The sequence below is a fragment of the Mus musculus genome, chromosome 1 (genome assembly GCF_000001635.26).
Source record: "Mus musculus strain C57BL/6J chromosome 1, GRCm38.p6 C57BL/6J".
Lineage (NCBI taxonomy): Eukaryota > Metazoa > Chordata > Mammalia > Rodentia > Muridae > Mus > Mus musculus.
In genome coordinates this window covers 102148784-102162460 of record NC_000067.6, presented here as the reverse complement: position 1 = coordinate 102162460, position 13677 = coordinate 102148784, and the positions used below count along the sequence as shown (strand labels likewise).

Sequence of the window (13677 nt, the reverse complement as noted above, 5' to 3'; positions counted from 1 at the left end):
GCTACATCTAACCACTCTGGAAATCAGTCTGGCGGTTCTTCAGAAAATTGGACATAGTACTACCAGAGGATCCAGCAATACCTCTCCTGGGCATTTATCCAGAAGATTCCCCAACTGGTATGAAGGACACATGCTCCACTATGTTCATAGCAGCCTTATTTATAATAGCCAGAAGCTGGAAAGAACCCAGATGCCCCTCAACAGAGGAATGGATACAGAAAATGTGGTACATCTACACAATGGAGTACTACTCAGCTATTAAAAAGAATGAATTTATGAAATTCCTAGCCAAATGGATGGACCTGGAGGGCATCATCCTGAGTGAGGTAACACATTCACAAAGGAACTCACACAATATGTACTCACTGATAAGTGGATATTAGCCCCAAACCTAGGATTCCCAAGATATAAGGTACAATTTGCTAAACACATGAAACTCAAGAAGAATGAAGACTGAAGTGATGGTTAGTATTAACACATATTATCCTTATTCAATGCAAGAGGAAAGCATTTCCCACTCAGATGCTATCTTCTTGTTTGTACTGTTGCCAGTTGTGCCCAGTGTCGCTGAGCATCAGGTGATAGCTTGTCACACAGTGTACTGGCTAGTTTTGTGTCAACTTGACACAGCTGGAGTTATCACAGAGTAAGGAGCTTCAGTTGAAGAAATGCCTCCAAGAGATCCAACTGTAAGGTATGTTCTCAATTAGTGATGAAGGGGGAAAGGCCCCTTGTGGGTGGGACCATCTCTGGGCTGGTAGTCTTGGTTCTATAAGAGAGCAGGCTGAGCAAGCCAGGTGAGGCAAGCCAGTAAAGAACATTCCTCCATGGCCTCTGCATCAGCTCCTGCTTCCTGACCTGCTTGAGTTCCAGTCCTGACTTCCTTGGTGATGAACAGCAGATGAACCCTTTCCTCCCCAACTTGCTTCTTGGTCATGATGTTTGTGCAGGAATAGAAACCCTGACTAAGACACCCAGTCAGAGCTCCCATATCTTCCCTGTGTGGTCACTATTGTAAACTTGACTCTGTTTCCCAGGGCAATCTGGAGCCACGATGGGCATTGGAATCTGCTGGGGACCAACCACCAGTTCCTGGAATAGGAGGAAAGAGAGACTTGTAACAATGCCCTAGAAAGTCATCATTTTCCATGTCAAATGAAAACTTAATTTAAGCCATAGTTCTTGCCTCTGAAATTAAACTTCAAGGACTTTCAGATCTAATTTTCCAGGGCTCTAGGTTCAGGAAAAGGGCTTATTTTTATTGTGCCTCCTTCCTTATTCTGCCTTTCCTTCTCTCATTCCTTCCTTTTCCATGACTTCTTTCCTTTCTCTCTAAATCTGTACTATGAAGCTAATAGATTACTCATACCTCAGTGTGGATGCAAAGCTGAAAGAAGACATTAACTGAGCCTTCCCCGGGCATCATTCATTTATTTAACCTTTATTCTCCACGAGGAGAATGCTGGGTGAAAGTGTAAAAAAGTTCAAAAAAAGTCTGGGAGGAGCCTTCACGGGAGAAAGACAGATATTACAATGCTGACACAGGTGACAGACTGTCCTAGCAGGTGCTCAGAAAGGCCTGTCTGAGACAGAAGCAGTAAAGCTGAAATCTGAGGCCAGGATAGTCATGCCTGGAAAGGCAGAAAGCAGGCAATTCTGCAATTACTCATGTGCAGGGATGAGAGGAAGGAATGGCATATACACAATTTCAGTGCATGGAGTAACTTGGCATATTTTAGGTGTAAACTGCTATATCAAGACTCACAAGAACTTTGCAACAGTTTCTTGGCTACTAGACTATCCTTGAAATTTGAACTCTGTAGAAAATCAATGTTCATTCTCTTGGAATTGGAAGACTCATCATTTAAGGTTTTTTGTCTCCAACTCACGTAGGAAAAAATAAAGCAGTATTAACTTTTACTGACTGTTGAATTTTCAAGACTTCTGGAATCTGAGATGAAAGGCATTGCAGAGTGTTTTATGAGATGAACAGGTGTGTGGTGAAAATCAATCACTTTGCTGTCCTTTTGCTGAGAACCTGAGGGGAAAGTGCTACTAAGGATAGAGTAATAGATTTGCTTTTTCCTTAAATTTGCATGGTCATTCCCATGGTGCTCTAGTTTACCTCCCACAAAGTGGAACTGCATTTACTCAGAACTCAGCTTTAGCACAACAACTTTCTGTGTTCTAGTCCCCAGTGAACATTTACTTGGACACAGGTTTAGTAGCTCAGAGAATTTTGGTGTCATGGTTGCCTTCACTATAAGGGACTAAATGTATTGACACTGTGGATGGGGAAAGGAATGGAGGAAACTTTCTCATCTTATGACCTATGTAGGATGAGGGGACTGTCTTCCTATACAAGCTAGTCTACAATATTCTTGTTTGATAAGTTTCTTTCTATTTCTACAAACTAAGTAAAATTTGAAACAGATATGGAGAAAGGACCATGATTTTAATATACTTTGAAATATGTTCTCCTTAGTGGTTAGTAAGACAAAAACAAGCTAGTCATGGTTGTACACTGTTTTTTTCCACTCTTCCTGTAGTAAGAGGGATGCACATGTGCATGTGGTATGTGTGTTGGAGGAGAGGAAACTGAAGCTTTTACCATTCCATAGTATTACAACTATGACCACAAGACACTGTTCTCAAGAATAAATCTGTAAGTAGACTTCTGGTTCCTCTCTGTGACTCCTGTTTTTTCCTTCTCATGACGGATATAGTAAGCAAGGTCTAGATGATATGGCTACAATTTCTAGGAAAGATGCTGCTTGTCTGCACCATCATAAGAAAGAAAGCTTTCATGAACTTGTAAGACTTAACCAATCAACAGGGGAGATAAGATACTCATTGTAATTTAGCTATTATATTCTGGAATTTAGTGTTCTTTCTGTATTTACTTCCCTGCACAATGTACAGTGAAAGAAATAGCATCCATCTCTTGACACAGTTGAAGAAAGAGATGCAGAAATTTTAAACAACTGGACTTTATAGGTTTCAAATAGAGTTAAGAGAAATCCAATTCCTTGAGATTAGAGAAAAATAATGCATCTAATCCACTAAAAATCTCAGGCTGAGGAAATGGCTCAAAGTGAAAAGTGTTTGCTCCCAAGCCTTACCACCTAATTTATATCCTGAAAACCACATGGTAGAAAGAGGGAACTCATTTATAAGCTGTTTCACATGATCACACGCACACATACACACACACTCGCACATACAAATTTAGAATACTGGCAGTATGAAAAGAGAACTGGAGATAATAGAACACTAAGTATTAATTGGAGCAGAAAATGGAAGGGTAGAGGAGTGAATAGAGAGGCATGACAGACCTTCTAAAAAGCCGCATCAAAACCTATTACTTTTGAAGCTGTTGAAGCTTCCATATATATATATATATATATATATATAGAGAGAGAGAGAGAGAGAGAGAGAGAGAGAGAAGAAGAAGAAGAAGAAGAAGAAGAAGAAGAAGAAGAAGAAGAAGAAGAAGAAGAAGAAGAAGAAGAAGAAGAAGAAGAAGAAGAAGAAGTGTTTAACTGCAGTTAGACTATAATGAGAGGCAGTGTCTCATTCCATAGTATAGACTCTCAAATAAAAAGAAAAATGCTAGGCATTGGTAACATATATATTAATTGTTATTCAATGTGGAAACAGGATTACCTATCCCCCTAAAAAATTACAAGCTAATGTCATTGTATTTATTTGCCCTCCAGTTCTTGAAAGTGGGACACTGTTTTTGAAGATTGCATATTCTTGAGTTGTAAGACATGAAGAAATCTAGCTTGTATTGATTTTGAAGCTTCTTCCCCATGGGCTAGCATCAACAGTGTTGGAAGATGATATACAGACTACCAGAAGGGAAAACTTACTCATCAGTCTTAACTAGCTGTCAATCATGTGAACTACAATAATGACAGCCTTGGCAAGTCATGCCTGTTGTTATAGTAATGGCATGAATGTCATTGAAGTAACAAACCATTTTCTAACTGGACATAAGTCCTGTTCCACAATACCTAAACCAAGACTGACTTGGTTAACTCTCAAAACCCATGGCCAGGCCTTAAGTTCTGCTCTAGAAGACATACTCATGACTGCTATCATTAACTGGGGCAAGAACCCAGTTTTGTCTTGATCATAGGCCCTAGGGGAGAATCTAACACCATTACACTGCTAAGTGAACATAGTAATAAATTACCTCATAAGATCCTATCCTTATGACTATACATCAGTGCACTTCTGAACCCTCATCAGAGAAGTTTCTTTTTGTAGCAGAGATTAATATAGAGATGCACAACTGTTCAACATGCAAACAACAGAGGATATGGAGTGTTCAGCTCTAAATGATAAGTTTCCCTCTTCCCGTGACTCCGGAATCTTGGAAGAGAATGCAAGAAGGCCTTAAGAGCTAAAAGTAGTGAATATCTGTGATGAGATGGTGTTTGCTAGGCAGGACTCTTCACATACAAACTCACAGTAGTTATGGCTCTGTGCATAAGACAAGATCAAGGCAGATACAATCTCAGATATGGAATGAGAGGTATGAAATGCCACCTGTAGCTGAGGAACAACTAATGGCTTCCATGGCACTTCTTGGTATCTGGGTTTGGTGGCTGCAGAGGTATGTGTACCTATGGAACTATCTGCTTTGAGAGAGGGGGTATATTTGATGCCCATATATTCATAAAATGAAAAATTTAAAATATTACATATAGAAAACGGATGCTGAGACTCATTCATTTTTGAGCCTTGGGAGTTTATACACAAGACATAAATCTAGTGTGAGAAAAATAATAATTTTGTGCAATTTTTAGTACCAGTTAATGCTATGTGTTTTCTTCTTAGCTTGCTAAATGTAGCATTTCCTTGTCCAGTCATAGGAAAAAAATGTTCTTCAGAACACTATCATACTTTAATGTTTTATGCCAATGGAATCATAACATATATGCATTTATTCCCTATGTTAACTATATACTTGCATATACACATCTTCATTACTTTATCCACTAATATGTGCATACATTTTAAATTATTTGCGTTCTTAGGTTATATGCTTAAATTTCCAAAGGGGTTGCAAACTAAATTTTAAAAGTACGTATTTTTATTATTTTTAAATTAATGTGTATGTGTGGGGATTTATATGTTTATGTAACCATACATACACATTCTGTACAAACCAGAAGATGTCATCATAACCACTGAAGTTGGAGATGCACGTATTTGTAAGCCACCCTTTGTAACAAGTAGAGTCTTCAGGAAGAGCACATTGAGCCAACTTTGAAGCTCCTCCACCATGTTTTTTGTTGTATTGAGGCAGGGTTTCTCACTGATATAGGAGGTCACTGGTTTGATTACACTGTGTGGCCAGCATGATCCAGGAATACTCCTGATTCCATTTTTCCTTGACAATCCTTGGGTTACTGAGTATATCCTACTAGTTCTGGATTTTTTATATGAATGATTCACTTAGGTCCACATGTTTGGGAAGTCAGTATATAATCAACTGAGTCATCTCCTCAAACCATCAACTCTTTATAAATAAAGTTTTTAACCAATCATGTACGAAAATTCTGGTATAGTGCCTAACATATAAGAGGTATTCTTGAAAAGTCATAGAAGCACTGACTATTCATTAATTACCCTGAACCCTGTAAATCTGGTTCCATTAAAAACTTAAGAAACTGTTCTGTTTGTCCATCCACTTGATACATACATAGACAAATCATCTGGTATATGCTTTGGGCAATGTCAATGGCAAAAATGCAGGTGATTAACACACACACAGACACACACCCACAAGGAGAGACAGAGATACAGAGAGATACAGAGGTAGACACACACACACACACACACACAGAGAGAGAGAGAGAGAGAGAGAGAGAGAGAGAGAGAGAGAGAGACTCTGAATTTTCCTAGAGCCTGTGTTTTCTCTTCCCAAAGGGAAGATGATGTCCTGTGAATGGAGAGTTTGACAACTGCTTTGCATGCTGCACTAGAGGGAACATTCTAGTTTCTGCATTCCACATTGTGACTGTAACTTCTGTTCATTCTTTTCAGTTTGATCTCTAACAGAAAATGAATCAGTCACCTCTTTTCACACACATTGCTCTATGTTAGTGTACCCAGGCTCCCTATCAAACCAGGAACAGGCAGGTATAATCATTACAGGTAGGCCTACTTGCCATAGGCTTTCCACTGAGATCTCTGGCTTGGCCTGGTGCTAGAGTTCTAGTGAAGGGAAGATTGTACAGGCAGGGAGGATAGATCGATTCCACCGCTTCTGCTGCTGTAGTTGGCTTCACCTCCATCTCTGCCATGCCTTCCATGATACTCATTTGGGCTGGGTTGACAAGGCCCACCAGTCAGTGAGAAGTGCGGTGTTGCTTCAGGCAGCATTTTGGAAGAGCAGACCTCTTCCCAAGTGCTCCAGCTCTTAGGACAGAAGGCTCGGATGATTGAGTAGTTCTCACACATCGTTAATCCTTCCAGATAAGATGGTTATATACAGTTTTGGGAGGGGGTAAGGGTCTGACAAGAGGCACTTCTCATTAGTTTGGTCTGAGAGTTTTGGGGAAAACTTATTTGCTCATGGGAGGGCTTGATGCTGCTGCTTCTACATGACAGATGGCCACACACCTCTCTGTGGGGTGCTGAGGGAGGCTGTACCTGCAGTAGGAGGCAGGGGCCCAGGTGGCACAGTTGTACACTGGGGTTCCATACCTTTGCCCAACTAAGGACCAGCTGTCTGTGCAGAGCCCACCATCCCACAATTACAGAAACACTCTTTCCTGTTAAGGCATGCATAGCAGAGAGGTAAGTGACTTCAAACTAGACCATCAGCCTTCCCAGAAGTGAATAAGAAGTCTTTAGACAGTGCTGATCTGGTATCAGAATTTGGGTAGAGATAATACTATGTGTCTTGAGAAGCATTTTGAGAACTGCATTAAAATGCCCCTATTAAAATGCTTCAATTACATTGCCTTTATTCCTTGGAATAAAAATGGGACTGCCTTATTTGACTCCTAGCTTTTTGTCCCACAGTGGCAATGTTTTGCAGCCATTTTTCTTCTTGTTCCTTCCCTCTCCCAGCTTTGACAATGAATCAAGATGCAATTATAGCAGTAATAAACATGAATTCTAAATTCAGTTCCTTTGGGTTTAAACCCAAGTATTTTCCTTTTCTTCCTATATGAAGTTGGGCAAACTTTGCCATTTCCCCGAAGTTCAGCAACTCTATTTGATGGGAAAATGTTATAATTTATACCTTATAGTAGTTTTGCTATGGATTAATATGATTATATATATATATATATATATATATATATATATATATATATATAAAACAATTAATAAAATTTAGTACTAATTTTTAAGACTAATCAAAGACCAGTATTAGAATGGACATTACATCAGTAGCCTTGTAGAATAGTAGAGTCCTTTGACATCCCAAGGACTCAGTTTCAGAACCGTCTGCATAAAATCCATAGAAGTTGAGTTTTGGTACAAAATGACAGAACAGAGATTCTCCCCAATACAGAATATGTTGTAAATGCTAAAGAAACTACTGATGAACAGTATTATTTGGGGGCAATAACAAGAAAAAGAGTCATGCTCAGTATACAAGCAATTTTTCTATTGTTTCTACCAAATGAATAGAGAGAGACATCTGTATCCTTAAATTGCTTTCTCAAAGGAATTATCACTCTGATATTTTGTTATGTGTACTATTACAACAATGGGCTTGTAAGACATAGCATGAAATAAACTATAACCATATAAGCAATCTATAAATCAGAATTGATGGAGACACAAAATCATAAAGTGTTAAGAAATCATAGACTGAGGGTTAAAATATTAATAATTCAATAAATAACTAAAATGTATTCAAGAGTTCAAAGGTAAATCAAAATAGAAAAATATAACATAGTCAGCCTAATAATATACAGTATTGAGAGGAGTGGGCATCAATGAGAAAAGGCCTGTGGTTATGCTGTACTTCCATGAATATTTTTATATATTTGTAAGTATGGTGTTTGTATAAAAGTGTGTGTGTGTGTGTGTGTGTGTGTGTGTGTGTGTGAATGTACATGGACTTGATTATGTGTAATGAGGCTCAAACTTGACATTAATGTTGCACTAGATAGCTTTAACCATCAACCTGACATAGTCAGCAGTCACCAAAGATAATTTTCTTGACTGATTGGCCAGATTGTGCCTAAAGGCATGTCTAAGGAGATTTTCTTGATTGTTAATAGATATAGGAAGGCTAGTATACTGTGAATGATATCATACCCTAGACAGGTGGTCCAAGAATGTTTAAAAAAAGCATACTAAGCAGTAACTAAATCATCTGGCAGCATTCTACTCTTCTATGGTTTCTGCTATGCCTCTGTGGCAGTGAGTATGATCTTTGGTTAGAGGCAATGTAACAGCAAGCAGTCTGCCTTCAGACTGCTGCTTGAACTCCTGCCCAGACTTCTTTCAATGCTGAATTGTAATCTGGAAGCTTGAATAAGTCCTTCTTTCCTAAGTTGCTTTTAGTTATAGTGTTTGTATCAAAGGAACAGAACGTAAACTTTAGCTGGTAATACTCAGTTGTGCTTTACCTTACATGTTGCAGCAAGCTTTTTTCTACACAAGGAACTCAATATTTCACTAGTCTTGCTAGTCAGTTTGCTCTAAGCCTGGCCTGTCTCTTCTTGAAAGCTGGGACTGCAGGCAGTTGCCATACCCTCCTCACATTTTCATGGGGTCTAGGGATCTGAACTCCTACAATTATGCTTATAGGGAAAGTAATTTTCCCTCTGATCCATCTCCCTAGACCTGACACTTACTATTTCTTAACCAAGAACAACCATATAATACTAATATGATTTTAGAATTTTGTAAGTTAAGATATTTTAAAAAAGAGATAATTTATTTCTCTATATTAGTCTCTGTATACCAGAAAATCAATATCAATATCAAAACATCTAAATATCCAACATTGTATTGGTTAAGTTTACTTTGTATTAGAGATTAGTCAAGTATTACTTCTCTAGTTTTACCAAACCAAGTACTTCCCCATGGTACTCTCTATCTAGTTAGGTTAAATATTATTTGTGTTCTTACCTTTAATTAAGCATATTTAATATATACTTTAAAATAATAATATTAATTTCATGGTAAAATTAAATGTATTGAAATAGTTTAATAAATATTTCATTAACTTGTCATAATGCATGCTTTGGTAGCTCTATGTGCTGACATATAAAATGTGCAAAATAAAAAAAATACTGAAAACTAAAACTAGAATACTTCGTATGCTGATCAGAACAAAATTCACAGGTGTAGGGATGGTTCAGTGGATGTAGTAGTTACATACAAGCATGTAAAAAACAAAACAGGAATAGTAGTGCATCCTTGTAAGCCCAGCTCTGGGCAGCATAGAAAGTAATTCAGGCAGCCTAATGTTCAAGCTTCAGGCCTTCCTCATAAGAGTGCATGACACCCAAGAAATATCCCTCAATATTGCCCTTCTCACAACATATGAAGGCATACAAGTATTCATATACACTCACATATTGTCTGTACACAAGCAAGTACAAATCTATGTACAGAATTTTACAGGATGATTATATGGTCCTGTAAACAAGAATGGCCCTAACATGCATGAAGCCCTTGGTTCCAGGCTTAGCACCTCAATAACCACAACAAGGACAATAACAACCACAACAGCTATAATACAAAGCATTCCTTATCAGAATATTGGGTTGGAGGAACATGTTGACTATCTATGATGAGAAGGATTTTTGTTTTATTTTTATCAGAATCATAATCATTCAATTTTACCAATAAAGACTCAGGAGCAACATTCTGAAGTAAAAGCCTGCTAGCTCAGAGAGGAAGAGAAAACACCCGGCTGACCTTCATCCTCAGCAGATGTCACAAAAGGAAGTTCTTCTTCCCCATGCCATTACCAACAAAATCCCTCAAACAGAATATCTCTCCCTCTTACACGCATTCTCGTGACCAGCCAGGAAAGAACACAACAAACCGGAATCTTCTGCGGCAAAAGCTTTATTGCTTACATCTTCAGGAGCCAGAGAGCAAGAGAGCAAGAGAGCAAGAGAGCAAGAGAGAGCAAGAAAGCAAGAAAAAGAACAAGAACAAGAAAGCAAGAGAGCAAGAATGAGAAAACAAGAAAGCAAGAGAGAGAACAAGAAAGCAAGAGAGAGAAAATGGCAAAACCCCGTCCCTTTTAAGGAGAATTATCCTCTGCCTAGGACGTATTACTCCCTGATTGGCTGCAGCCCATCGGCCCAGTTGTCATCACGAGAAAGGCAGAACACATGGCGGGAAAACTGCCCCTGCACGTGTGCAGATTATGTTTACTACTTAGAACACAGCTGTCAGCGCCATCTTATAATGGCAAATGTGAGGGCGGCTCCCAACATCTCCCCCTTTTCTTTTAATAAGAGCAATAGGCCACCCATATTAATGAGAGTGGAGATAGAGGTCAAATCCCCAGTGTGCAGGTAAAGGAGCCATGTACAGGATTAGCTCTTAGGCTCACAGGCTTTTACCCAGAGCAACCCTGACCTGCTCCCGTGTCGTTTTTCCTGGGGGAAGGGAACTAGGACACTGAACCTTCTTGAAAAATGACATGTCTCCCTAGAATAGGCTCATATATGCCGCAGAGCCCTTCTACTGCAGTGCTTAGCCGTGCAACTCTCTCGGGCTGCTGAAGCACACTCACTCTATCCCGTGCAATGAGACTAGCCTCATGGGGTGCAAGAGCTGAATGGCCAGCGACCTATTGCTTAAGCATAGATAACCATATATCAGGGGAAGCACCATGTTCTAGAGCTGCAAGCGCCTGGGCAATAACCACCTTGTCTCTCCTAGTTTGGGCCTTAAGCTTACAGACCAACCAAAGAAGCAACACTAATCCACAGCAAAGTATATCTCCAAATAATATCAATCCCACCCTTTCTTTAAAGAAGGAAAATGCTGAGGAGATCCAATTGGGTAATCCTTTGATCAGGGACAGGTCCAAGCGCGTGGAGTTGACCTGAATAATGGCAATTCTCAATTACCGAAGGGTCTGTTCAAATTCAGCCGTCCAATTCTGTAACATATACTGAGAAAGACTTTTTGACAAATTAGCTGCCCTAGTAAATTTCTCATACTGAATGGAAGTAACGCATAATGAGGGGTCCCCAAGCTCCCTACAAACCCTGAGCCAGTCTTGTAAACCTTTGTTCTTTCTTGGGGCTATGGCCTCTCTGCATTCCTGCGTGGCTTGCTCATAAATGAGCTATTCTACCAGAGGTGCGGCTTGCTCTGAATCTCCAAAAATACGCTCTGCTGCCTCTGTCATTCTGGCCACAAAATCTGAGAATGACTCCTGAGGTCCCTGGACGATCTTTGTTAGTTGTCCAGTGGCTTCACCTGCTCGGGAGAGCGCCTTCCAGGCCCTAATAGCCTTTTCATCTGATTCAGAACTATTAAGAACTGGCTCCTTGAGCTTACCTAGTGATGAGTATAGGCTCCTTCTCCTAGAAACCTCCGCTAATTGATCTTTTTTCTTTTACTTCTTTCTAATCTCTCCCCAGGTATTCTTACCTGACCTAAACTTTTCCTCGGGTTCAAGACCCATGGAAAGGCCTGTATACTTATTTTGTGTACCATATTTCCTCTTTGCTCCTACTCTCTCTCCCCGCTTTACTTCTGATAGATTGCCCTGAATTTCATCCAGAATTTTCAGCCCTGCCTTAACCGCTTGATAACATGTGAAAAGGAACAAAAGGGCTTCTAACACTAGAAAAAGTTCAAGGCCAAACATACCTTGTAAAGCTATTTCCCACTTTACTTCTGATAGACTGTCTTGAATTTCGTTAGAAAGTTCAAGGCCAGACTTACCTTGTAAAGCTATTTCCCACTTTACTTCTGATAGACTGTCTTGAATTTCGTTAGAAAGTTCAAGGCCAGACGTACCTTGTAAAGCTATTTCCCACTTTACTTCTGATAGACTGTCTTGAATTTTGTTAGAAAGTTCAAGACCAGACTTACCTTGTAAAGCTATTTCCCACTTTACTTCTGATAGACTGTCTTGAATTTCGTTAGAAAGTTCAAGGCCAGACTTACCTTGTAAAGCTATACTTACGGGTACCCTGTTCCCCAGCTGAAGAGTTCTGAATTCACGCAGTTGAATCCTTCTCAACAGTCTGTTTTACGGAAACACTTCATTACCATTACCCGCAGTTCTGGTTCCGGAATGAGGGATCTTCCTTGCGCCGGTGATGGTAACCGTCCCAGGTTTTCTCGTCCCAGGTCTTCTTGTCCTAGGTCTTCTCGTCCCGGGTCTCAGCACCAACTCTTACACGCGTTCTCGCGACCAGCCAGGAAAGAACACAACAAACCGGAATCTTCTGCGGCAAAAGCTTTATTGCTTACATCTTCAGGAGCCAGAGAGCAAGAGAGCAAGAGAGCAAGAGAGAGCAAGAAAGCAAGAAAAAGAACAAGAACAAGAGCAAGAGTGCAAGAGTGCAAGAACAAGAGCAAGAAAGCAAGAGCAAGAAAAAGAACAAGAGCAAGAGAGAAAGAGAGCAAGAGCAAGAGCATGAGAGAGAGCAAAAGCAAGAACAAGAGAGAGAAAAAGCAAAACCCCGTCCCTTTTAAGGAGAATTATCCTCTGCCTAGGACGTATTACTCCCTGATTGGCTGCAGCCCATCGGCCCAGTTGTCATCACGAGAAAGGCAGAACACATGGCGGGAAAACTGCCCCTGCACGTGTGCAGATTATGTTTACTACTTAGAACACAGCTGTCAGCGCCATCTTATAATGGCAAATGTGAGGGCGGCTCCCAACATCTCCCCTCTACTTCCTGTGTATCTCTGTATCAGTTCTCCTGATTTACTTTTACTCTCTATAGATTTTTTTCTATGTTTACTCCCTATCAATTGGTTGCTTGTCCTGCCTCTTGACCTATTGTTGACTTTATTTAATTCTGTTTACCATAAACAGAAAACTCTTGGATTAATGGTTTGTGCTAGGGATGAGCCTCACTACAACATGAATGGGTTTTTGCAATAAATAACACAATCTTGGGACTCACAGTATAATCAAATATCCTGCAACATTTTTGCTATAGAATTTCCCATCTGGATGGTGATTTTGAATGTGACTCCTAGATAGACAGAGCACTTTCTTTCTCCTTAACATTCAAAATTTCCTCATCTAACACATGGATTTCAGGCCCAATAACTACACTTACCCATTCTCCAGTTGTGGTGGGCTGGACCTTCCAGTGAGATCTGAGGAGCTGGAAAATGCCACTGGTGAGAGAAAGGAGGCCAATGGGCCATCACAGTTGTATGAAAAGATAGCAAGAGCATGAGAGACCAGATTCTATGGGCAAGAGAAATTTTGCAAAGAAGGAAACTTACAATATAGGCACTCTCTTTTATTAATCATCTATTCTTGAAAAGGTTGGGAACTATTTTTCAGTGTGTGTATTTGCAGTTCCTCTCAAAATCCTCAAGCATAGTGTGACTTTCTGCATTGACAGAGAACATGAAATGTAGAGGGGTTCAAACTTACAACACTAGTAAACAGCATAAGCAAAACTCTCAGGAATATTTGTTTGACTTAATAGACCAGCTACTCATCCTTTCCTTTAGTTGATCATT

General features: G+C 39.8%; 1 pseudogene; it reads right to left on the bottom strand.

Annotated features, from left to right (window-relative positions):
- Positions 1-13363, bottom strand: part of Gm3116 (predicted gene 3116) — a 199362-nt pseudogene extending 185999 nt beyond the window's left edge.